This window comes from Suncus etruscus, chromosome 18 (assembly GCF_024139225.1).
Source record: "Suncus etruscus isolate mSunEtr1 chromosome 18, mSunEtr1.pri.cur, whole genome shotgun sequence".
Taxonomy (NCBI): Eukaryota; Metazoa; Chordata; class Mammalia; order Eulipotyphla; family Soricidae; genus Suncus; species Suncus etruscus.
In genome coordinates, this window is record NC_064865.1 from 55,263,431 (window position 1) to 55,290,890 (window position 27,460).

The following is a 27,460-nucleotide window of genomic DNA, read 5'->3' on the forward strand; positions in this document are numbered from 1 at the left end:
AGTTCTGCCTGGAAATTTATAAGAGATGGGAAGAAAGAAGAGTCTATATTTATTTGTCAATATCTGGAAACATTGATGTGTCTGTACTTCCATGTATTTAACCAATCTTTCCAGTGTTATTGTGAGATAATGAGAAATATGCCTTTGCTTCCTGTCCCAGTTTCTTAACCAGAGCTCTGAAAGCATACACTTTTCTGGGGAAAAATTCCTCCCTTATAATGTTTGTTCTAAGCCTGTATCTTGGACATAGAGCTTTAAAATAATTTTTATTTTTGAAATGATGGGAATGCTTGTTGTATGCAAAAGTGATAACTGGTGATTGAGACCCTTGATAGAACCATGATAGGAAACTTTAGAAGGGCTCTGATAACATTAGAAGAGTGGAACATTCTGAATGATGAGCTCCGTCATTTAGTCACCATGGACAGAAGCTTTGGAGATTTGAGTTACTAGGGCTAGGGAGATAGTACTAAAGGTAAGGCACTTGCTTTACATGTGGCCCACCCAGGTTCAATCCCCAGCATCCCATATGGCCCTCTGAGCACTGAGCACTGCCAGGAATGATTCCTAAATGCAAATCTATAAGTAAACCCTGCGTATTGCTGGGTATGGCTCCAAAACAAAACAACAATATAAAAATGTCCTATGGAAATTCAGTTACATATCAATGATTAAATTCATTATCAAAATCTCTCATTAGAGTCCTAAATAGTAAGTTTTCAAGAGTTTTTGATAAACACAAGGAAGTTCTTGGACAATGGAAAACTTACCAGTCATGGAGAGGGAATGATGCCACTCTTCATTCCTTCCCACCTATTCATATATTTTTTATTTAGCTGTTTTTGAGATGTAAGCCTATAATAAAGCAGTAATAGTAAGTCATATATGGGATGCTGGGATTAAACCCAGATTGGTCATGTGTAGGCAAACACACTACCCATTGTGCTATGGCTCTGGCCCTGAAACAATTGTTCTTCAATCATTTTGGCAAAATGACTAGGGCCTAAGGAACAATTTCACACAACAAAAAGAGGAAGCCGGGGCTGAAGTGGTGGTGCAGGGCGTAAGGCGTTTGCCTTGTGCGCGCTAGCCTAGGTTGGACTGAGGTTCGATCCCGAGGCATCCCATATGGTCCCCCAAGCCAGGAGTGATTACTGAGTGCATAGCCAGGAGTAACCCCTGAGCATCACCGGGTGTGGCCCAAAACCCAAAAACCAAAGGGAAAAAAAGAGGAAGCCAAGAAGAATTCTGGTCAAACACCATTCAAAAATGGGGAGAGACAAAAAAACAGACATTTCAGCCAAGAAGAAATGCAAGAGCCAAAAAGCACATGAAAAAATGTTCCACATCACCAGGGAGATGCAAATCAAAACAACAATGAGGTATCATCTCACATCACAGAGAACTGCACACATCACAAAGAAAAAGAACAACCAGTGCTGATGTGGAAGCTAGGAGAAAGGAACTCTGTTTCACTGCTGGTGGGAATGTCCTCTAGTCCAACCTTTCTGAAAAACAATATTGATATTCCTCAAAAAAACTGGAAATTGAGTTCCCATATGATCTAGCAATACCACTCCTAGAGATATACCATAGGCACACAAAACATTACAAAAGGCCCTCTACACTCTCATGTTCATTGCAGCACTATTTTCAGAATCTGGAAACAACCTAGGTGCTCAACAACAGATTAATGGCTAAAGAAACTATGGTACATCTATACAATGGACTACTACGCATCCATTAGAAAAAACATGAAGCCATGAAATTTGCTTATATATGGGTGTATATAGAGGTTTTTATGCTAAGTGAAATGAGTCAAAGTGAAAGGAATAGACATAGAATAATATCACTCATTTGTGGAATTTAAAAACATCAAAGACAGTATGGTAAAATAATATCCAGAGACAAAAGAGATGAGGGTCAAAATGTCGGCTATGGTACAAAGCTTGCCACAAAGAGGGGTGAGTGTAGTTAGAATAGAGAAGGGACCACTATGACAATGATATTTAGAACTGATCACTCTGAACAAGAACTTCATGTTGAAGGGGGATAGAGTGACTTGTATTGCACCTTCATTAACAGTAGTGCAAATCACAGTATAAAAAAAGGAAAGAGAGAAAGAGAGAGAAATAGAGATAGAGAGAGGGGCAAGCAAAATGCCTGCCCCAGAGACAGGTAGAGGGTAGTGATGGCTGGGCAGGAAACAGGGGACACTGGTGGTGGGAAAGGTGCATTGGTGAAAGGTGGTATGTATTCTATGTCTGAAACTCAATAATAAACGATTTTATATCACATACTAAAATCAGTTATATATATGTACATATATGTACGTGTACATATATACCATATTTTCCGGCATATAAGACAACTGGGCGTATAAAACGACCCTCTACTTTTTCTGTTAAAATATAGGGTTTGGGCTATATTCATTGTGTAAGACTACCTCTCTTTTAATCCACACCAAATGAAAATTAAAAAACATAAGAGAAGAGTAGAACCCTCAAAGGTTAACAGTACATGTTTAATAAAGCTAGACTTTGGAATGCCAACAATCAGTTTACATTTGTCATTTATATGAATGACTGATTTTTTAATTGTGAGAGCAGCTGGATGGGGTGAAGTTATTAATAGGACAGCTAGAGGGAGACAGAGCGCCTCCTCTGTGCCCCATATAAGCTGAACAGAGGACTGAGCACCAGAAAGCCACATACTAGCAATGACACCTGGCGGCTGGATGGGATGCAGTGCTCGGTAACTCAGCTCCTCTGTGTGCCCTGAAAGATGAATCAGAACAAGCAGAGAACTGAGTGATGATGCCTGACAGCTGGATGGAATGCAGTGGTAAGAGGGGGGCAGATCACTCATCCCCGAAGCTGGAGTAAACTTCAGCATGCAGTATAGCAGTGTATAAGATGACTTTTAAGTTTTTTATGGGTTAAAAAGTCATCTTATACGTTGGAAAATACAGTGTATATCTATTTATCTATCTATCTATCTATCTATCTATCTATCTATCTATCTATCTATCTATATGCATATATATGTTGTTTTTTGGGTCATACCAGGTGACGGTCAGGGGTTACTCCTGGCTATGCACTCAGAACTTGCTCCTAGCTTGGGGGACCATATGGGACGCTAGGGATTAAACTGAGATATGTCCTAGGTCAGCAGCATGCAAGGCAAATGCTCTACTGCTGCACCATCATTTTGGCCCCTGTTATATAGTTTTTTAGAAAAAGAAATTAGATGGGAAGCATTGGTGGTGGGAATGTTGCACTGGTGAAGGGGGTTGTTCTTTTTATGATAGAAACCCAACTACAAACATGCTTGTAATCATGGTGCTCAAATAAAGATATTTTTAAAAATAAATTCAATATCATATGAGGGAATGACAGAAACCAAAGTCTTATATACATAGCCCCTGAAACTTGGAAGCTTATTATTTTGGGATATATTATTATTATTATTATTATTATTATTAATATTATTGCTCTTGTAGTTGGTTGGGTCACACCCAGTGGTGTGTTACTTTTGGCTTTGTATTCAGAAATTACTCCATATGGGGGACCACATGGGATGTTGGAGATCAAACTCTATCCACTGTGCTATGGCTCTTGCCCTGGATTACTATTATTTATTGTTAATTTTATTAATAACATTTTTGTGTGTGTAACGTGTCTCATCTAAAGTATCATAGGGCAAGAAAGGTAATTTGAGGAAAACATATTAAACCAGACGTTTTTATTGTACTGTTTTTAGTTCTCTGAATACAATGATTCACAAAAGATATTTGTGAGAATTTTTCTTTTTCTACAAAAGTTAGAGTTTACAAGAGTTAGGGGGAATTGGGACTGACCTCTTTGAAAAGGAATAAAAGCAGTTCAAAATATAGATTGCGAAACAGTTTAAGGAGAAAGATGGCATGAGGATTTGGAAGTTAGTTTCCCTTCACCCATTCAGTGTGATCTCTTGTACACCATGTAGTATAATGCACTGTGTAACACACCTAGATTTTAAGGAAGGGCTTCCCTTCCACTCTGTATTCTATGCTTTATAAGTAATTAAAAATAGACAAATTCAGATACAAGTGTATCACAGCATTAACATAATATGAATCTTAATATTTCTGTACCTCTTTCATATAAGTTTTATCTCTTTTAAAACCAGAATTTAGGAAGTTACTCTTAGCCCCTAAGCTAGAGACCTGTTTCCTTAGGCAAAGTAAATTTGTTACAGGAAACCAGATTTCTTGCTTTACATCAGTATGACATCTAGGGCCAGGCCAGAAAGGAACTACTTTGAAATGTAAAAGTTCACTTTCCTTTTGTTCTTTGGAGTCCTAATTGAACTATATTCTATTCTAAGATTACAAACCACTTAGAGCCACCCATGTATATTGTTTTAAAGATCAAATAATGTACACTGATAAGTTTCTGTACTTTGCAAAGAAACAAAAGGTGAGCATTCCTCTCATAATATGACTATATTTTTACCCCTTTAAATACTCCTACCTTGGAGATTAAAGTTGTAACACACTTGCCAGAACGTGTTTTCCCCATACATTCATTGTGTGGTTTCATTTCTTCATATTTCATATTTCATTGTGGTTCATGCAACCCACTTTTCTCTAAAGCAGGATTCATCAAAATTCTGCCAGCGCTGCAGGACAAAGCTGCCAACAAGTGATATTTTGTTCTGTTTTTATAAAGAGAACTCTTTTGCAATGTGATATCCATGAAGTCCATTGGCAACTGGCTTGCCAATTCCATATTTTATCTCTGTGATAGCTTAATATTGGTTGCTCCCACAGGTTTTTCCTTGTGACAAACAGTCCTAAAATTAGATGAATCAGAAGTATGGTGGACAGGGAGAGAGAGAGAGAGAGAGAGAGAGAGAGAGAGAGAGAGAGAGAGAGAGAGAGAGAGAGAGAGAGAGAGAGAGAGAGAGAGAAACAGAGAGAGAAACAGAGAGAGAAACAGAGAGAGAAACAGAGAGAGAAACAGAGAGAGAGAAACAGAGAGAAACAGAGAGAGAGAGAGAAAAACAGAGGCAAAGAAATAGAGAATATGAGAGTGAATCTCCCAGGAAACACAGAGTATCCAGGGAGAAGAGTAACAATGGTGCAGGAGTAGTTGCAAGGTGCCAGCCAGGAAAGACTCTAGGGCCACATGAGATTTCACCATCTCTGGGGGTACAAAACTTCTATCTTCCAATAATAGAGAAGAAATCACCAGCACACAAAAACATCTGGTCATGTCCAGACTGGCTATGGCTGGAAGCTGAACTCCATCCACCATCACCAGGGGTATATCTGCCCAACTACCTCTTCGTGAACGAAACTGCTAATACCATCAGTGTCAGTGTCCCTCTACTCATGACTCCAGATATCTTTCCTCTTAGCATTCTACTTCCTTAACAAAGTCATATATTTTGTTTGTTGGTGTTTGGGGGTTCAGGACCACACCTAGAACTGCTCAGGTCTTACCATAGGCTCTGTGCTCAGGGGGTCACTCCTGATGTTGCTTAGGAGACCATATGCAGTGCCATGTTGGTTTGTGTAACTACATTTGGTGTCATTCACATATGTTAAAATTATCTAGTACATGGGTCAGAACATATAAGTAACTTGTAGCTGTGTACTAGTATGCACCAATTTATTAAAACAAACAAAAGAAACAATCTTTCTCATGCCACACACACACACACACCATGCCATTCCATTTGATGGACTATATGGATTGGTCAAAAGAATTTACCAAAATCAGAAGCAAAATGTAGAAATTTATTAGAGCATACTTGCAAACGTGGGCAGGTCTTGAAAAAAAAGAGAAATAACAGTATTTGTCCTTCTGTTTTTGTTACCCTTTGAACCTGCATTTATCACGCTTGCTCAGATATGTATCATGTAGGCTTACAACATTGGGTTCAATTTTCTGATCTGTTCTCCCCTATGTCTCTTAATTGATGTGTTTAGACCATTGATGTTAAGTGAGACTACAAAAGAATTAATTGGTATTATTTTGTAGAAATTCTGAGTGCTTCGTGATATTTGCTTTCTCTTTCAAAAAAAACTCTTAATGCTTATTGGAAAATGGATTTTAAGGCTATATACTTCTCTTTTTTTCTAATTTGCAAGTCTTTATTTACATTTTTATATACATTGCGGACAGGCCAACTTGAGGCGTTTTGTGCTCATATTGATCTCAAGTGATTATGTGAGCAATAATACTACCATCTATCTTTGATTTCCAACAACCAAAGACCTGGCTTCAAAAGCAGGGAGAGAGGAATCAAATATTATGGGTCAGGTATGATTATACACGTATGTAAGGAACAAAGGGAGGGGGGAAGGTGGAACTTAGCTTGTTAACACATTTAGGCCCCTGTGGTCTATTATTTATTGAATAATAGTGAGCATAGCGAATGCCATGTTTCTGACAAGCATTTTCATATTTACAAAATGAACTTACTATCAGTGATTAGATAAAACACTCAAGTTCCGTAGCTCAACATAAAAGGCAACAGACACCTCAGCAAGCCACAGGACAAATTTTAGAGAGATGCTTTTCCTTTAGAACTCTTTATATGCCCCCCACCAAATAAAAATAAAAGCAGCTTTGAATGCTGCTATTTTACAGGATGATCCCCACAAACTATATGGGAAGTAGCATATCACACCAAAATCTGTTCAAAGAATGGGGAACATATCTTTATTATCTTATTTTGTTCCCCAATGCCACTGCAGACCCTGAAGGCCACAGTGAAAGCCGTTATCCCCTTTACATTCACATATGCCCAGTGCCACAGCCAGCAGCTCTTCACAGTCAACAAAGGCTCAGTAAACCTCCATCCAAAATAGTCTGAACAGGGAGGAAGATAGGAAAATGATCCTTCCTCTCACAATTCCTCAAGGTATTTATTGTTTGCACTTTCAGAAGTCAGGAAACAAAAAAGCAGTAAAATAGTAAGAATAAAAACTCAAGGTTATTATTTTTTTCCATACTTTAAGAAAATATCCCCAAAATGAAAATTCCACCAAAAACAACTTTTTCAAGTTTATTCTCACATTATATAAAAGCTACTTCCTCTGAACTGTGAACAGTTCCATGATCTCTTTTAAATATGTATTTGTCTTTAGTAAAATTAGGTGCCTGACTTATAATGGCTAAATTATACTTTAAGCTTGTAATTAATTCTACCATCTTGGAATAAAAGAAAAATTGAAACAAGAAAAAAAAAAGGAAATCTATACCAATCCCTGGCATTTCAAGAGTATATAATTTGTTTTACTTAAAATGTATTGATAAAGGTTACACTTGATTGCTTAAAATATTTTCTAAAATTAAATTTATTAAAGTGAAATCAAAAGAAATCTCTGGAGCACTCATTGCTGATACTCATCAAACGACACAGATAGAAGATGTTACAGAATCATGTTAGATTTATAAGAAATAATTTATATAACACAGATTAAATTATTAAAGGATTCAACTTTATACCTTTTTTGCAGATTTAACAAATTCCTATTCCACCACACATACTGATAGCATTAGGTATATTTCTTGACATCATTTAGTCTATTTGAAAAAGACTGGTTATTTAGAGGCATAATTCTTAAAGCAAGATAACCAAATTAAATAACAGAATCTTAACAAATACTGGCTTTTGAATGTCTTAAGAAACAATTCACAGGCATTGTTCAGCTACTTAGGCATAACTAATTTTTCCTTTACTCCAGCAATTTTATTGCAGTAACCTCAGGCGTCCTGTTAAAGTATTGGTTAAAACAAACAATAGCATATCCAAGGAAATCAAATTCAGTGGTATAGTATTTGGCTTGAATCAAAGCCCACAATTCCCCCCCAAAAATGAGAACCAAGGGGCCTGAGCAATGTTGCAGTGGTAGAGAGCATTTACCTTGCATGCAGTTGACCCAGGATGAACTTTGGTTCGATCCTCAGCGTCCCATATATGCTTCTGATTCAGGAATGATTTATGAACACAGAGACAGGAGTAATCCCTGAGCATCACTGAGTGTGGCCCAAAAACCAAAAAAGAAAAGAAAAGAAATAAGAGCCAAAGCAAACTAATTGACAGGAATAAAAGTTTTTCCACCCCCTTTTTTGCTTACTTCAGATCCAAAATCTTTATATGCATTGTAGACTTCAAGTTAAGAACAAAGCCACTGGATTTGTAGTTCTCTCTATTTGGATAGAGAATATAGTCTACGTCACTCTCACCTGAAAATTCATTCAAATGATTTCTAACATCATATGCCAGGTAGTTTGTAGCCAGAATATTCATAACCAATAAACTGTACATCAACTTGTATATTATATTCTTACACAATAGATCAGTATGCCAAATGACACAGGTGAGCCCAATTTGGAAAGTTATTCTCCTTCGTCGAAATCATCTCTTCTTGAAGAACCTGAGAGCTTTGGTATATCACTTAGGGACCTTTTTTTTTTTTTTTTGGTTTTTGGGCCACACCCGTTTGACGCTCAGGGGCTACTCCTGGCTATGTGCTCAGAAATCGCCCCTGGCTTGGGGGGACCATATGGGACGCCGGGGGATCGAACCGCGGTCCTTCCTTGGCTAGCGCTTGCAAGGCAGACAGACACCTTACCTCCAGCGCCACCTACCCGGCCCCCGACTTAGGGACCTTTAATTTATGGCTTCATCTGTAAATCCTGTGGAAATGAGAGAGAAATCCTTTGCCATTTTCAGCTACAGATTAGATTGGGAAATCCAACCGTTACGTGCATGGAGAGCATGGATTTCAGCAAGTGAAAGTGCAATAGGCCTGAAGATGGCAGGGTTGCAGACGGGCTTTGGATCCAGGGCTTTACCCTAAATAAACTCATAGCAGAGTCCATGATTGAAGGTGTTGTAGAGCTGCAAGGCACAGTTGTGAGCCTGTATGCAGCACACGAACTCTTCACCTCCTCGTCGTGGTCCTTTAGCAGCCCTGTTTGATTGCTGTCATCCATTATATCACCCACATAACAGCCATTAAATTTTGTTTTTTTTTAATATTTTTATTGTGATCAAAGTGAATTACAAGTCTTTCACAGTAATATTAAAGGTTCATAGTGACAGTGAATTAGAGCCATTCCCACCACCAGTGTTGTCCTCTCTCCACCCCTGTTCCCAGCATGCATCCCATACCTTCCCCCTTGGCCCCATGCACTGCTAGTGTAACTGCTCGCCTCTGTGTATAGCTTGTTGTAGATTGGGTACCTATTCTGGTTTCATTGACTTTGGGTGTGGTGCTTAAGTCTGATCATTTTTTATTTCCACTCATGGTATCATATGACTGGTTGCTCCAGGTACCATCCATTTATTTTTTTTTTGCTCTCAATTTATGAGGAAGAACAAGATGATTCAAGTTCTGTGGTTCTGTTGGAAAAAGAAGAAAAAGAAAAGAAAAAAACTGGGAGGAATCCTTCAAGAGGCTATACAGCTAATAAGTTTATTTGTGATTCCATCTGTTCAAAGCTGCAAGGTCACCTCCTGGGGGTCCCAGAGCAGCCACAGGTATTGCAGGAGATTTGGGGCCCACTCCTGGCAGCCCTACTCCTGATAGTGGACTGTCACATCCATCTTGGACATCTCTGGGGAGACAGGCAGGAAGTGGATGTAACTGGCCATGGCATAGGCAACAGTGGACACCACTACTGGACAGCAGCTGCACTGCTCGCTGCAACACTCTTCTGTGCCGAAGTCTATAAACTTCTTAAGCTATTGTTGTTGGTTGTTTCCAGAGTCTGGCTTTTGTGAATAGCGCTGCAATGAATATAGGTGTGAAGAAGATATTTTTGCATTGTTTTTATGTTCCTATGGTGTATTTCTAAGAGTGGTTTAGCTGTTGCCCTTCAACACCATGGCTAAAGAAGCTGTGGTACATATATACAATGGAATATTATGCAGCCATCAGGAGAGATGATGTCATGGCATTTTCCTATACATGGATATACATGGAATCTATTACACTGAGTGAAATAAGTCAGAGAGACAGACACACAGAATAATCTCACTCATTTGTGGTATTTAACAAAAGTAAAAGACATTATTGTAATAATGCCCAGAGACAACAGATATTAGGGCCAGAAGGGCTGGCTCTCGATATGAAGCTCATCTCAAAGAGGGGTGAGTACAGTTAGAAAAATAATACACTAACAACTACCATGACAATGTTAATGAATGAGAAAAGTAGAATGCCTGTCTCAAATACAGACAGGGGGTGGGGAAGGGGAGCATTGGTGGTGGAAATGTTGCACTGGTGAAGGGGGTGTTCTTTTTATGACTGAAACCCACCTATAATCATGTATGTAATTATGGTGCTTAAATAAAGAAAAAAATTAGAAAAGCTGTTGTTGAAGCTTTTATTATTTCTTCAAATCTGAATGATTTATTTTGGTTATCCCACTTCCCAAGAATTTCACTAATATGTATTGTTCTTTTCTCCTCCCCTCTATTTCACTTAACTTCCCCTTAGGATATTTTAGACAACTAAAATGTAGGAAAGCAACCCATTTTACAAAAATAAAACCATCAAAGGGGTCAGAGGAATAGTACAGCTAAAAGGGCAGGCCTAGGTTCCATCTCTGGCACCCCATATGATTCCTCAAGCCTACCAGAGTGATCCCTGAAAGAACTAGAAGTAAACCTTGAGCACCACTGGGTGACTCACCAATCCCCAAAAACAGTTTTTAAAAACATCATTAGATGTGGCCCCCTAACACAATGCAAAACAAAAACCTATACATTTATAACAAATTATAAAAATTCTTAAGCACTCTTAATTATTTTTCTTTTGTTTTTTTTTTGGGGGGGGGCACACCTGTTTTATGCTCAGGGGCTACTCCTGGATAAATGCTCAGAAATCGTCCCTGGCTTGGGGAGACCATATGGGACGCTGAGGGATTGAACCGAGGTCCTTCCTTGGCTAGCATTTGCAAGGCAGACACCTTACCTCACTGGCCCCAAGCACTCTTAATTATTTTGGCTTGACTTTTAATAATAGAATTATACCCTAATCTTTTCATGAAGCCTTTTAGCCGTAAGTGTTAACACTCCTGTGACCATGCTATTTACATTATAATAGAAGAAAAATATATTTAAAAATTATAAGGAATAACTTGCCTTCCCACCCCAAAATATGTTTGTTAGCAGATACATACCAATTTTACATTGCTGCTGCAACAAAATATAAAATGGAATTTTCAGAATATAGGCCATTAAAAGACAATTTGTGATCATTATCATATCTCACAATGGTGTTCCTAAACTCATTAAAGACTCACCAAGCTGGTTAGTGCTTGTTGAGTTTTCTGTTATTGTTCTCACTTGGTGAGAAGCTCTCACTTGGTGAGCTTTCGTGCAACCTTCCCATCAAATTTGCTGTGCTCCTCTAAGAATTGTGAATTTTGGAAAAGGGACATGCTGCTTTAGGAGTTGTGGATTTCGACCCCCCCCTTTTTTTTTTATAGCAGAGGAGGTTGGGTGTGGAGGCTACTGAGTCTAGGTAGAAGGAAGAGGAATCTGCCCATCTCCATTCCAAGAAGGCCAGAATTTTTAGCTCAGACATGGATCTATCTGGGATGATTTGGTGGTTTGGTGGCTTGTTGAGCTATGCTGACATATTTAAAAATGTCAGTGAAATGTGTTTTTGAAGAAAAAAACTTGCTGAAATTGAACCTACAAAGCAGCTAGAACCAAGAGAAATGGGAAACAAAAATTGAGGTTATCAAAGAATTTCTATCCTCAAAGATCAGTGTTCCAAGATGTACCTTCTTGGATATTTGAGGAAAAGATTAGCCTATTGTTGCATTAAGACCTTAGGATGGACTTGGATGGTGGATGGAGATGGAGGCCTTTGTTCTTAGGCACTGGCCACGTGGCTTCATTCCCCATTAACCGGCAGGTCTGGGTCCAGGAAAGCGATGGGTATTGAACTCACTCACAGGCAGGCTTCATTGCCCTGGCCAACAGATGTGGCTGTTAACCATTTACGCATGCCATCTTAGCTTGCCCTGCGTCTTAACTCCTTTCAGCCATCTTTCCTCTGACCTCTATGCTGGCAAAGATCCAAAAGAGCCTAATCCCCTGGGTCAAAGCCCTTATCTAACCTTTCCAAGTCCCCTCCCATGAAATGGGCGGGGTCTTGCAGGTAAAGTTACAGGTCATATCTGCCAAAGACTCCTCCCACAAATGGGAGGGACTTGCAGGTAGTTAACTGTAAACCGGGGTGGAGTTACAGTTTATAGCTAAGGGAATCGTTCCAGATAATGGAAAAAAATCTCACAATTTTGAGAAAATATAAAAGCCAGTGGAGAAATGTAATCATTATAAAACCATAGAAAATTCAATGTAGTTAATATAAAATCAGTGCTACCAAGGACAGCACAATGTAAAATTTGGATAATCAACAGTCTTCCTTTAAATCTTCCTTAAATATAATAAATCATGTTAGTCATTAAAAATTACCATACAATGACAAATGAGGATCTATCTAAGAAACGTGTGATTGTTTGAAAAAAGTCAAATATACTCTCTAAAGAAAAGAAAGAAGAAATCTTGTGTTCAGCAATCAACATGCTAAAATAACATTTATTGGTATACACAATTTGATAATTTTGTCTGAATAAATTAGTACCCATTGTTAGAAGACATTTTAATATTATTCCAGCCTATTAGACCATTTTTTTCTTCCTTTTGGAGTAAAAATCGGTGGGTCACATTTGGTGGTGACATAGGGTGTTGAGTCTGGAAAAGAGGTGACCTTTGATTTTGGGGTGTAACCTTTTAACTTTTGTGTTTTTCTGACTTGAAAATAGTATTTTATTTTTATATTAGCTAGTTTTTCTCTAACTGCCCAAGGTCCCTGATAGCCCTCATAGCCGGGCGGATTCCCCAAACCTAAGGTAGCTTGGCGCCTGATGATAAAGCACACTTGACAAATATTTCCTTGACAAAAAATTTAAACTTATACAATCTGCATAACTTATGAAAGAATGGATATTTTTGACATAGTATGTTCATAGTTTTTTTTTATTTTATTTTATTTTTTTTTGGTTTTTGGGCCACACCCTGTGACGCTCAGGGGTTACTCCTGGCTATGCGCTCAGAAGTTGCTCCTGGCTTCTTGGGGGACCATATGGGACGCCGGGGGATCGAACCGCGGTCCGTCCTAGGCTAGCGCAGGCAAGGCAGGCACCTTACCTCCAGCGCCACCGCCCGGCCCCATATGTTCATAGTTTTTAATAGGGATAGTGATTTCTTAGTAATAGATGGGATGGCAACTTTAGTCATAGGCTGCAATGTCAAGGTAAAAAGACTAGGCTCAAGGAGACAGCTGATTCCTGGAGCCACAAAAATCACAAACCACTGTAAATCACAAAGAACATTCCAAGGAATGCAAGGACATCTTGTTTTCCATCAGACACCTTGAACACCGCAGAGATCCCCGCAGAGGACAGATAGCCCTTGAAGATTAGGGAGGAATAATTGCATACAGTCACTGAAAAAGTTATAACACAGACGGAATTAATAGGTATAGAATAGGGTGATATCTAGTTTAGTGATATTTTCGCTTTTGTCACTAGCTTGCCTGAGGTAGAAACATGGGACCCCAAACTTCCTCCTCCCATTAGCCCAGTACCTCCATCCTGGTCGCATGGGACACCTCCACCCTGCTAGCCTGGGGTCCTCCCAGGCCAAATCACTACACACCTAAAGACCATCTGGGTCCTACCCATATCACAAAAATGCCATCGGAATGAGGAGTGGAATTAATGATGTTACGAAGGGGTTGACCAGACGGGTTCTCCACCCTGTAGATTAGGGGACCACCTGAATGGTTCAACCTGTATCTCTGCGTGCCATCAGTCTAGGAGTTGGGGGGAAATGATGTCATGAAGGGGCTGAACAGACAGAAAATTGCTCCTTTTCTGTAAAAAAAATCATTGGATGATTCAAACTGTATAAACCTATGAAATGCTTTGACCTGTATGCTCATTATCATATGAATTCCCTTAAATGTTTGTAAATTTGGATACTTGGGGTCTCACTGCAGACCGAATTCCTGGCTTGCTGTGACACCCCAGAATTCTGGGAAGGAAATAAACCTGCCTGTGATTGCATCCTCAATGTTGGTGGCTCCTCATTAGGCGGCAGGCTTTTTTCTTCCTGGGACTTCTGGACATCCCGACCCCTAGGACTATCCCCAGGTTCGAGGGATCTCCTGGCCCCCTGACCACATTCCGGGACCAGGTCATTTAGGTCGATTTAACAAGGGGTTATTACTTGATTGGGGGTGATGGGTTTTTAACTGGTCTAGTACAATGAAAGGCAAATATCTTTTTTGTTTTGTTTTGTTTTTGTTTTGGGGGAAGTCACACCCAGCAGCGCTCAGGGGCTACTTCTGGCTCTATGCTCAGAAATCGCCCCCAGTAACCTCAGGGGACCAATGGGATGCCGAGATTCGAACCACCGTCCTTCTGCATGCAAGGCAAATGCCCTACCTCCATGCTATCTCTCCGGCCCATCATATCTAATATCTTTTTTTTTTTGAGGGAATATTCAGGAACCTGGTTGTTCCTGATATGGAATTCTTTGTTTGTTTGTTTTGGAGTCATACCCAGAAGCGCTCAGGGGTTACTTCTGGCTCACGCTCAGAAATTGCTCCTGGCAGGCTTGGGGGACCATAGAAGATGCTGGGATTTGAACCACCATCCTTCTGCATGCAAGGCAAACGCACTACCGCTGTGCTATTTCTCCAGCCCCTAAAAACAAATATCTTAACTCCCTTACTCGCTTGGATCCTAGGTAGACTTTTTAAAAAAATGATTAAATAGGGGTCAGAGAGATAGCACAACAATAGGGCATTTGCATTGCTCACGGCCAATTCAGGACTGATGATGGTTTGATTCAAAGTATCTCATATGGTCCTTTAATCCTGACTAGCGATTTCTGAGCACAAAGCCAGGAGTAACTCCTGAGCATAGCCGGTGTGATCCAAAAACCAAAAAAAAGAAAAAGTGATTAATCACTTAAATTATTAAATTAAATAATCACTTAAATAATTAAATAATAAGAAATAATCTTTGATAAAAGAACTTCAAGTGGCTCTGAATTAAACAAACAGCCTGCTAGCCATACAGTTTTCTGAGTAGCTACAGAAACAACCTCTAAGGGTCATTTGGAGCCCTGAAATCTAAGCTAATCTTTTTTTTTTTTTTTTTTTTTTTTTGGTTTTTGGGCCACACTCGGCAATGCTCAGGGGTTACTCCTGGCTGTCTGCTCAGAAATAGCTCCTGGCAGGCACGAGGGACCATATGGGACACCGGGATTCGAACCAACCACCTTCGGTCCTGGATCAGCTGCTTGCAAGGCAAACACCGGTGTGCTATCTCTCCGGGCTCTAAGCTGATCTTTGAGGCAGTTTGCCATTCAAAATTCTTGTTGTAATGCCAACATGTGGATCCCTTATTTCTCACCACCTTTCCTACAGACTCCCAAACTATTCTTTGAAAAAATCTCACAGCAATGTAAGCTTTTCCTATTGTTTTTATTTATTTGTTTGTTTGTTTATTTTGGGGGGGCACATCCAGCAGCAGCGCTCAGGAATTACTCCTGGATTTCCACTCAGAAACTTCTCATGGCTCTGAAGACCATATGGGATGCCAGGGATCAAACCCATCTCAGTACTGGATCAGCCCCATGCAAGGCAAATGCCCTACCACTGTGCTACCATTTCAGCCCAAGATTTCTCTAGTGCAAGGAACTGGCAGTTTGTGTATGCAAATAGGGTTTCAAAATAATTAGCTGTAATTGAACTAAAATTAGTAGATTATGTGTAAAAGTAGGGTTTCTAGTTCCATATTTTGGTTGAATAGATACCTACCCTGGCCTCAGGCAATCAGCATACTAGTTAGACCATACTCCTTGACAAGAAGGTGAAATATTTAGAAACAGAAACTAAGAATTCTTATGCCGGTTATTCTAAAAATATAACAACCCCCTCCCTAGTTTTTGAAGGTGGATGCAGGGAAGCAAGTGCCACTATAAAGGCAGTGTCTCCTTTGTGGGTGAAAAGTTAAATTGTGGTCAATTCAGGAGTTAGTAAGCAAGAATGTGGCAGCTATAAGACCCAAACCATTCTGCATGACTGTAAGACCATAGCTCAAGAGCTTCCCAGGGATACAGTGAGAAAATGTAAATCAAGTTTCCAGAAAATGAAGTCCTGCTAGTTGTAGTATAAATCTCTAGGGAAAGACAATGGGAAACCAAATTACCAAAGACACTTTTTCAAAGCCATGCACACAACTTTAGAGAAAGAGGTTTAGACAAGGTCAAAAGAACAATATACAATACTTAATCAACCTATTAAAATGCGTTGTTTTGACATACTTCTTGAAAATTACATAGGGAATCTGTTGGTAGTCTGAAAATTGTTCATTGTAAAGGTGGAGAGAAAACCAGGCTTCATTTCAGAGACATGTTAATGTAAGGCTTTCTGGGGGAAAAATAAAACAGGCAAGTCTCCCAGCAAGCCTCACAAAAATATGTTTTCCCTGAGACTTAAAATATCAGATTATAATCCTTCTCAATGCCCACTAAACAAATTTCAATACTGCACTTTGAAAAATATAGGCACAATTAGCTGAGAGAGAGAGAGAGAGAGAGAGAGAGAGAGAGAGAGAGAGAGAGAGAGAGAGAGAGAGAGAGAGAGAGAGAGAGAGAGAGCAAGCTATTTATAATTATGGCCAATAGAACTGTCTCCTGGTCCCCAGCGATTGGCTCAATGTTGGAAAAGTGGCTGAAATTTCATCTTTTCTTTGGAACGTGTTTTTATTTCTTTAATGGGGATGTGTATGAGACCATGGAACTATGAAACTGCTTCTTAGTAGAAGTCGAGAAGAGAGGTGACCTAAAAGGTTTTGTTTATTCATAAACAGATTTGGGAAGCCTGTAGCAGGGGAAAAGAGAGTGACACTTGCAGTTTCCTTATTTGAGCTTGTTTCAAGAGCCTTTTTGTGAGCTGTCTTAGTCTACTTAACATTTCTTCACTTGCACTTTTGTGTGTGTGTGTGTGTGTGTGTGTGTGTGTGTGTGTTTGAGTACTATTTTAAGTTGGTTTCTTTTTTGTTTATTTTGGTTTTGGGGCCACACCCTGTGGCACTCAGGGGTTACTCCTGGCTATGCGCTCAGAAATCGCTCCTGGGACCATATGAGACACTGGGGGATGGAACCTTGGTCCGTCTTAGGCTGTCCTAGTCCTAGGCTTGCGTGGGCAAGACAGATGTTTTACCACTTGCACCACCACTCTGGCCCCTTAATTTGGTTACTATCATGAGAGATTGAGAGTTACTAATGAAAGCTATCTCAGTAAGATGAAACTTCCACTTCCATCTCTTAGCATAACAAATAAATGCATAAAAGACCTGGGCTAAATTTTGTACAATGATCAAATGAAACAAAGCATCAGGAGTAAATAATTAAAAGTTCTCAAGAGTCAGGAGAAAGTTCTGGAAAGTGATCATTGAATTTTCTGGTATGAAAGTTGATAGCAGCTGAGCAAATTAGGTCTTATCTCAAGTGAAGTTAGAGAGTTGGAGGTGAGAAGTCAGAACAAACATATGTTTCACAATAGCTGCATGAAGAAATGCAATAGTTTAAATGGGAATTGTCTTGAACACTCTTCACCCCCCCCCAATATAGCTAGGATAAGGAAAGAAATGGAGTGGAGGAGGAGAAACACAAATATGAAAGTTTAGGAGCCAGGGCCAAGTGGTCTCAGATGCATTGGCGGTGTTAAAAAAAAAAAAACAGAACTAAATATCCAAGCTAATGTCAGTAACAATGGAATTAAGAGACCCAAGCTTTAGCAATCTAAACTTAAAATTTGGCTTGTTATGTAAGGCATAAAACGGGCAGTCTGGGGACAGAGGATAGTGGTATGGTCTGTACTCCGGAAACATCGGTGGAGAGTGTTGGACACGGGTGGTGGGATTGGCTCTGATTCATTGTATGTCTGTAACTCAAGTATGAAAGACTTTGTAAATCAATGGTTTCAATAAAATGAAATAATAAAAGGCTAAAATTTTTTTTTTGGCCTTTTGAAATGTTTTGCCACAAAACAGCAGAATTACAAGCTGCCAATTTTCACAGGGTAAAATAAAAAATCAATGACCTTTTAGTAAATGACTTCAGTCAACAAAACAATTTGAGTTAACTAAATATATATTATTTCGAGACTCTGCAAAACTTAGTTCTTTCTTGGAGGGGGGCACACCCGGTGATGTTCAATGGTTATTCCTGACTCTGTGCCCAGGAATCACTCCTGGCATTGCTTAGTGAACCGTAGGTATGCCAGGTATCTGAACCAGGTCAGCCACATTCAGTGTAAACACTTTACCTGCTGTACTACTGCTCCAGCCCCAAGAACTTATGTTCTGTTCAGAAGGGGGATGCTAGAGAAAGATATAAAAAAGGACAAGACATATTTCAATTCTAATAAAGGATGGAAAAACCCTAAAGTATATCTGAGGAGAAAGTGCTATTAACTACCTATCCCTATTGCTTATCGAATAATCAAAATAAAAATTGCATTAGTAACAAAAAAATAGCATTAACATTCGCATACCCCGAGCAGTTTTGTTTGGGGTATGCAAATGTTTAATGTGATTTTTTGCAATTATTTTTCTTACTAATGCAATTTTTTATTGCGAATATTCGGTAAGCGAAATCCCTTATGCGGCCCTGCCTCACCCCGACTTTGCCTCCTGTGGCCCCCAGGGAAATTGAGTTTGAGACCCCTGATCTAGCTGATCTTTTAAGGACAAACCATTTTCCCCTTTGAATGGAAGATTTCAGTGACCTGCATGGGACTGAAGAATGACAAAAATTGGTCAATTAAAGTTGAACATTAAGCCATTGAGCCAATAAAATGATTTTCACCCAGTGACATCCCAAGTTAAATCATTTACCTCCTGGAAAAACACTAATTTTTGGAAAGTAGAGTATGCTTTATTTGAAAGGAAAAGGGGTTCTGCACTTTACCTTCTGCATGTAAGTCTTAACTTTTTTTTCTCTTAATATTCTGCTTTTGAAATGGGAATGGGTTTCCCCTAGTTAGAAAATCAGCTTGATTAGTTTTAGGTTTAGATATTGTTGAACTGAATATGAAAATTATGGCTTCCTCAGATAATTCTGTAAATAAAGAAAAAATTTACCTTACCTTAGAAAACATAAGTTTTCCAGAACTATAGGAATTAAAATTTTAGAGAATAGAGACCGGAGAGATAGCATGGAGGTAAGGCATTTGCCTTGCATGCAGAAGGACGGTAGTTCAAATCCTGGCATCCCATATGGTCCCCCAAGCCTGCCAGGAGCGATTTCTGAATGTAGAGCCAGGAGTGACCCCTGAGCGCTGCCAGGTGTGACCCAAAACCAAAAAAAAAAAAAATAGAGAATAAATTCATCAAAAAAAGAAAAGGTGATTGTATGGATGTAAACTGAATTATCTAAGCATTTGCCAACAAAACAATAATTGATTGATTGATGATTGACTGATAGCCACACCGGGCTGTCTTCAGTGGCTACTCTTGACTCTGTGCTTAGCAGTGAAACCTACTGGTGTTCAAGGGATCATATATCATGCCAGGGATTCATATTGAGGTGACCAAATGCAAGACAAATACTTTACCTCCACTATTATCTCTCCAGCCCAAGCCAGCATTTTTTTTTTTTTTTGTATTTTCTATGCCATAAAATGCAAACTCTGCTTCACCATTGCAACCTTCCAGCCACCAATTTACTCCATTTCTCTCCTCCCCCACCCCCGGCCCAGGCATTGCATTTTTCTATCATTATCATGGTAGTTATTACCACTCTTTTTTTTTTTTTTGGTGGGGGACACACCCTTTGACACTCAGGGGTTACTCCTGGGTATATGCTCAGAAATCAGTCCTGGCTTAGGGGACCATATGAAACGACGGGGATTGAACAGAGGTCCGTCCTGGGTCAGCCGCGTGCAAGAAAACGCCCTAGTGCTGTGCTATCTCTTTGGCCCCAGTTGTTATCCAGTTGCTTCATATCATTGGCTGGTCTTTCTAGCCCTCGTCTTTGTTATCTCTGGGTATTATTACTGTATTGTCTTTTATTTTTCTTAAAATAAAGCCAGCAATTTTAAACTGTATTTTTAAGTAGTTTTATATTTTTAAGGCCACACCCAGTGGCACTCAGGGATTATTCCTGGCTCTTCATTCCTGGCAGGCTGGGGATGGGAACGGGGGACCATATAGGATGCCAGTGATTGAACCCGGGTGGGCTGTGTACAAGACATACACTCACCCTCTGTGCTACCTATGGTCTCAGTACTATTTTTTTTTTAAGTTTTTGTGTCACACCTGGCAGAGCTCAAGTGTTACTCCTGTCTCTCCTCTCAGAAATCGTTCCTGGCAGGCTCAGGGGACCATATGGGATGCCGGGATTCGAACCACTGTCCTTCTGCATGCAAGGCAAACACCCTACCTCTATGCTATCTCTCCAGCTCCTGGACCCAGTACTTTTAAGTGTTAATGTCACCCAAGTATTGGAATTGGTTTGGATGACTTGCTACTTGTTTTTGTAGGCTGCTTTCAAAACAAACACCAAGCATACACATAGTATAAAAAAATACTAACGCTAAATTCTGGCAGAAAAAATTTTTTTCAGAGCTAAAAGATCAAATTACCATAATCTAAATGACATTTTTCAATGAATTTATATAAAATAAAAAGAAATTTGATATAGAATTACATATTAATTATAGACTCTTGGATTGTTGTGGATGTATGGTGAGGACTTTCTCGGCCAGCTCGGGCCAGGCGCCTACAACCCTTTCCAGCTGGTGGGTCTGCAGGTTCAGGGTAGCTGTGAGGAAATGATCCCCAGCAGTCAGATTTGAGGAGACATGAAGCTTTATAATTAATAGGCCTTAGCCACCACGTGTGGCTTCTAAGCTAACCTTTTAAGTAGCCCCTTAAGCTGCCCTGAATTTAATCCTGAACCTGCCATCTCTCCAAGCTGCCTACTTCTGCTGAGTCTTTTTGCTGAAACCCCTTTGTTACCTTCCATAGACCCCTCCCAGAAATGGGCTCATTTTACCATCAGGTAGTATTAGCATTTTGCCCTGTGAGATGGGTAACAGTCTAATATTTGGGTTAATAAATGTTAGGAATTTTGGTGGTGAGAAATAGACCTTTATTTTGGAGCTAAAATAAGATCCACGATAGTTTCTTTTATGGAGGAAAAGTTCAGTGCTAAGGCCAGAGTGAAAGAATATATGGTCTTAATAGTCTGAATGGAACTTAAGGGGAAAATCCCATCCGGTTGGGGCTTTAGCACTGTGGGGAGGGAGTTTACCTTGCATGCAGCTGACCCAGGTTCAATCCCCAGCATCCCATATAAACCCCTGAGGCCACCAGGAGTAATTTCTGAGCCCAGAGCCAGGAGTAACCCCTGAGCACTGCTTGATGTGGCCCAAACTCTCCCTCCCATACAGTGAAGTAATGAACAACAGAGAATCAAATTACATATTAATACAAAAGAAATAGTTTTAGCAAAGGAAATTAGTGATACAATGATATGAGGATATTATCTTCCCTTATTTTTTAATCTCTAAAAAGAAAGTTTATTTAAAAGGTTAAGTCTAAGTCTAAATACATTTTTACATTCATTACTTTTATAAAATTAGTATTTGATGACTGTCTGTCTCATATTCAATAAATAGTTACTTTATTTGAATATTAATGATCATTGGTTGCTCCTGATTATTTACTTTTATACATATTGCTACACAAAGCATCTAGGAACATACTTAATTATGTGATTATAAATCAAATTTTCTGGTAAATTTATGAACTCAGGTATCTTTCCTCTTGAGAGGAAGGCAGAATTTTGACTCTCATAAGCAAAGGAATTTTGTTGTTTACAGTTTTGCTTAAACTTTGTGATAAAAATGTTTCATATAGTTATTAAGATGAATAGAAAATAGTAATATCTTGTTAATTCATAATACGTTATGAATAATTGTTAATTCATAATGTTTTCAGTAGTACTAAGGAATAATGTATTTTATCATGTTATTTTCTATAACTGTATGTTGTTTTGCTAGTTACCTACTGTATCAATTTTGATCATTTTATTGTTGAAGAAGTTAAAAATATCCACCTTTTTTTCTTATTTTGTGTTATAATTATATTCTCTCCTTTTACCACTGACTCTGATGGTCTCCGATTTCATGCCCTTTGATTTTTTGCAGTATTTTTATGGTATGTATTGTAATGAAACTTCTTGTTTTGTTCCGGAGACTCACCTGTCTCTATGTTCAGGTGTTACTTCTAACATTGCTCAGGGGACCACATGGGATGACGTAAATTGAACCCGGGTCAACTGCTTGCAAGGTAGGCAAGCGCACTACCAGCATACTATTGCTACAGCCCATGAAACTTTTTAATCTGGTTTCAGATGCTCCACTCACTATAATTTATATATTTAGGAATTCTGGTGTTTCATTACTTCTGGAATAATCTTACTCATCTCTACTCGAAGTGTTGCCTGTTTTCAATTCTTTTTAATTTCTACTTTTTGATATCTCCATATATTTACATATATGGAACATATTTACTATTTTCCAGGTCTCTTTCTTCTCCCCCTTTATTTGTCACTGTGATAAATAATATTAATATTTATACTTAATATTGATGCTTTTAATATTTTTGGCTTATCACCCCCACCAACAGAATGTCAGCATCTTCCACTTTTGTCTCTTGGTTTTCTAGTCTCTTTACTTTTATTCCTCATATTCTCAGTATACTTTGGTGCATGGTTTACTTAGCTCTATCTTCTCCTTCATCGTTTAATTAAATTTTTCAGTCTAATCACTTAATTCCAATTTTCATGTCTAGTTTTTGGTTTGTGTTTTAGAAAGTCTCTCTAAAAGCTGCCTCATCTCTGGCACTTTCTTATATTTTAAACCTCCATATTTTAAATGTTCAATTTTATTATTTTCTGTTGTTTTGTTTTTTGTTTGTTTACCTACTGGTGCTCAGGTCTTACTCCTATCAAGACTTGGGGTACAATATAGGGTACTGCAGACAGAACCTGAGTTAGCTGTATGCAAGGCAAATGTTTTAGCCACTTCCTCTTCCGTCCTATTCAATTATTTCAAGCATATTTATATACACATTTGTCAAAGTATTTTTTAAAGTATAAATTCTTTATTTAAGCACCATTATTACAAATATGATTGTAGTTGAGTTTCAGTTATAAACAGAGCATCCTTTCACCAGTGTAACATTTCCACCATTAATGCTCCCCCGCTTCTTCCCATCCCCTGCCTGTATTTGAGACAGGTATTTTACTACAGTTATTTTTTTAAGTTTAGTAAGCTGTTTTTGTTCTTTCTTAAAGGATAAGTGTTTAAAAAAATACAGTAGTAATGGTGGGAGAGTGGCAATCACCATTGTTTGCATAGGCCCAGCAAAAATATGGGGAAAACGGGAAAAAATAAAAACCTTGGCCTAATTACAAGGAGGCCTCACCTCTGAAGTTTTCTGGCATATAACTGACTCTGGGCTCCAGGCATACCAGACTGCCCAACCCCTGAGTCATTCTCTGTGGTCCCGGTGAAAATTTGCACATTAGCTATTGTTGATGTCAGGTTCCTGTATTTAAAGATTCTGGATTCTGTGCATTTCCTTCATCGAAGTCAGGCTGATGTGGAGCATCCTCTAGTTTCACCTCACCATTAGATGCAACAAGACCTGCCCTGCAAGCAGGTTGTTGCTAAGTCGTCTGGGTGTTGAGAGCACTCTTTGGAGTAAGTCAATGCCAGAGCAGTGGTAGGGTCTTCCCTGGTAAAGGTTTGCTTCCTAGTAATGTTATAGAAAATTGTGATTGTTTCCATAGATGTTACCTGTGGTTCAGGGGTGTATGGGCAATGCCCATTCTTCTGAGGTCTGAGCCAAGTCATTATGCCAATGTTCAGGTTATAAGGCCTAACTGCATTATCAAATTTGTGTTCCCATCTCTATTAGATAAGAACTTGTTTGCATATGTAATATTTTCCCATTTTAATGTGTCTATGCAAAAGAGGAACAATGCCACAAGGTATTGGTGCATCTGGGGACTGAGGGAACAAGACCAACATTCCCTGTAACTTGGTTCTAACATGAATTCTAAATAGAGATACTCTTCTACCAGAATTCATTATTGAACAGTTCCCAAAGAAGGCGTGGGGGAACAAACAAACAATAAAAACCAGTGGGCAAAATTGTCACTATATAATAGGATATTCAAAAAGAGTTATAGATGTTAAAGGAATACATTTCAGATATACAAAGGAGATACACATGCCCCTTTTATGTCTTTAGAAATAGTCGAGTAGGAGGATGTTGAATCCAGGACACCATTTTGGTCTGTGATTTGGCCATCTGGATTCTACAAACGATTCCCAGCTATCCCATATCTAGAAATGTCTTTGAGTGGGGGCTTCTCAGAAACTGAGTATGGTAGCAAGCACAGGTACACAGTGAAGGAAGGTGGAGGATAGGAGGCCGCTGAGAGTAGATTAGTAGGAATAGAGTATTGGTTTCTTCTCAAGGTGAGAGTCTATTTTTTCCATTTGCAAGCTGGCTGGCAGCTGGCTTGAGTGAGGATAATGATCTGCTTCATGAGGAGCAAAGAACTGAGGGTAAAAAATGGTTAAATGTGGGGTAGTAGGCAGTGGGGGTGAGAGTAAAGGACTAGAAATGAGCCTGTAAGGTGACGAGCCAATGGGGGAAGGAAAGTATACAACATAGACATTCTGTATGTTGTAAACATAGATGAAACCCTATGAGATCCTATTAAACGCCCTCACGTGTTTTGAGAATGGATACTGCTGGGAGGAAAGTTGCCAGCGACTTCCCCAAGACAGCCCTACTGTGCAGAGTGGGGGTTGGGGAAAGCCTGGGGTCCCTTTTAAACTGCTCTGCAGCACCCACCTCGCTGGCTCCCTGGGCCAGGCTCCAGGGAAGCCCTGGAGTTCCGGGAGGAAGGAGAGGGAAGGCTGTTGGTCGGGAGGCCAAGCCCCATAGTCTCCCCTAAGCTTGGCAAAAGGGCCTTTGGCCTGGAGCCATACTATTCCCCATGCTGGCAAGGCTTCCGACCAGTCCCAGAGAGCTTGTCAATGTATTGTCCATTTGAAGTTCTTAGTAGTTAACCCAGCTGTGTATTGAGTATGAGGAATTCCCTAGATAATTTGGACCTTGAAGTGATATCATCTGCAGTGATTCTCTACCATATTGTGTGAGCAAATCAGCTTGGACCTATTTCTTAATTCAGTTTTTAGCTAAGGAAGGGTTATCATGTAACCCCAAACCATAAAATTTACACTCCTACATACCCCGCACCGTTCAGGTCCCTTTATGCCACTTATGCATTTTCGGATTTCCAGGGGAGGCTCTTTTGAAACAGATTTCAAGAAAATATAGACAAGAGGGGTTTTGCTTGTTGTTTGTCATTTTGTTTGGGGGCCACACCCTTTAGTCCTCAAGATTGCTCCTGGCATTCAATCAGGGACTGCTTTGTACTTGGATCACATTTTGCGGTGTGGATTAATTTGGGGTTGAGCGCATCAAGCCAAGTAACCAATGTAGTCTCTCTTTGGCCTCCAGATCAGAGTTGTTTCATTCTCACTGCTTAAGGAACAGGGTCTCTTTAAGTCACTTTGATTTTCTTCCTACTCCCCAAGACTCCATGTAAGAGCTTCCTAGATGAACCTTAGCTTCATTCTTCATTGCCACTGTTGCAGAGATCTTGAGATCTGCATCATTGGAGGTCATATCTCTTCCTTACCCTGATTCCAGCCAAAGGTATTTAGCTCACATCTCACTTTTCATAACAGTTCATTTTTTTCACTGCATTTTTTTCCATGACTCTCTTTAGGGTGATACATTTGAAATGAAGCTAACATCTAGACTCATAGTGGTGAACTGATACATACAAATATTGTTTTATATTATGCAAGTATACTTGAAACCTATATAATGTTATAAATCACTGTTATTGGGCCCGGGGAGATAGCACAGCGGCGTTTGCCTTACAAGCAGCCAATCCAGGACCAAAGGTGGTTGGTTCGAATCCCGGTGTCCCATATGGTCCCCCGTACCTGCCAGGAGCTATTTCTGAGCAGACAGCCAAGAGTAACCCCTGAGCACTACTGGGTGTGACCCAAAAACCAAAATAAATAAATAAATAAATAAATAAATAAATCACTGTTATTTCAGCAAATAATGTCAAATAATAAAAAGAGATTTGCTATGTTTTATTCAACAAATCTGTTTATAATAGATAATTTTTCAGATAATTTAATCCTTATAGATGGAATATAAGGATGGTTTCTAGTTGACAATCTTTCTTTATACTGATACCAGAGACATAGAAACATATAAATAAAAAGAATTCTGTAATTCATCAGGACAATCCAGCCAAATCCAGCATTTTAGAGAAGTACAAAGTCCCAGACCCCACAACTGGCACCCGATAGATTTTAAATGTCAACCCAAGTCTCCAGAATCCTAATGTAATACCTTTTCCATAAATTGTGTTTTTCCAAAAAAGACAAATCAAACTCACAATGAGTATCAATTCATTTGTACTAGGAAGGCTTGTACAAGAGACAAGTGTTGGTGAGGCCAGAGAGAAAGTACAGGGGGGTTAAGGTGCAAGGGTCCTTAGGCCCTCACATTGAACCATCAAGAGTCACAGTTATAGTAGATTCATTTACATTAAATGTTCAGAATAGCTACATTTCTAGAGTCAGAATATGCGGCCCCCCAGGGACCTCAATCCCGACCAGCGGGAGAGGCTTGGAGACCACAACAGCTATTCACAATTCACGAAGTGGATTCCAGTCTGAAAGAAAAGAGGGGTTTGGGAAGACAGGGAGACTCAAGGCGAAAAGCTCCGATCAAGAGTCCGTTTATTTGGGGAGGAGGACAGCCTTTTATAGTCAGGCCAAACAAAGAGAAAGGGGCAAGGCATTCTTGGAATAATTGTAACTTTACACAGGCACATCATGTTTTTTCAAAATTAACAAGGCTGTACATCACGAAGCTGGCATTCATCAATCATGAGGCCCAAGTTGTTAGAGCAACAAAGTATAAGATCTAATCTCTGCCCAGGCCCACCAGCCTCTATCTTTATGGGAACATCTTGGTACCTGTGGCTGACTCCCCTATCTCTGAGGAATGCAATGACTCCCCTTTTCTTTAGGTCCAAGGGCAAAGGCCACATCTTGCTAGCTGCTCAGGCTGGCAGCCTGCTAATTGTCACATAGGCACTTTTGCTCAGACTCTCAGAGACTCCATTTTGATTTTAGAATCAAGGGCTTTTAGTTATGCCAAACAGTCTCCAACAAGAA

General features: G+C 39.5%; 1 pseudogene; it reads right to left on the reverse strand.

The window, feature by feature from the left end:
• Window positions 1-7,732: 7,732 nt before the first annotated feature.
• On the reverse strand, window positions 7,733-9,678 carry LOC125996112 (ethanolamine kinase 1-like; annotated as a pseudogene).
• Between the last annotated feature and the right edge of the window lie 17,782 nt (window positions 9,679-27,460).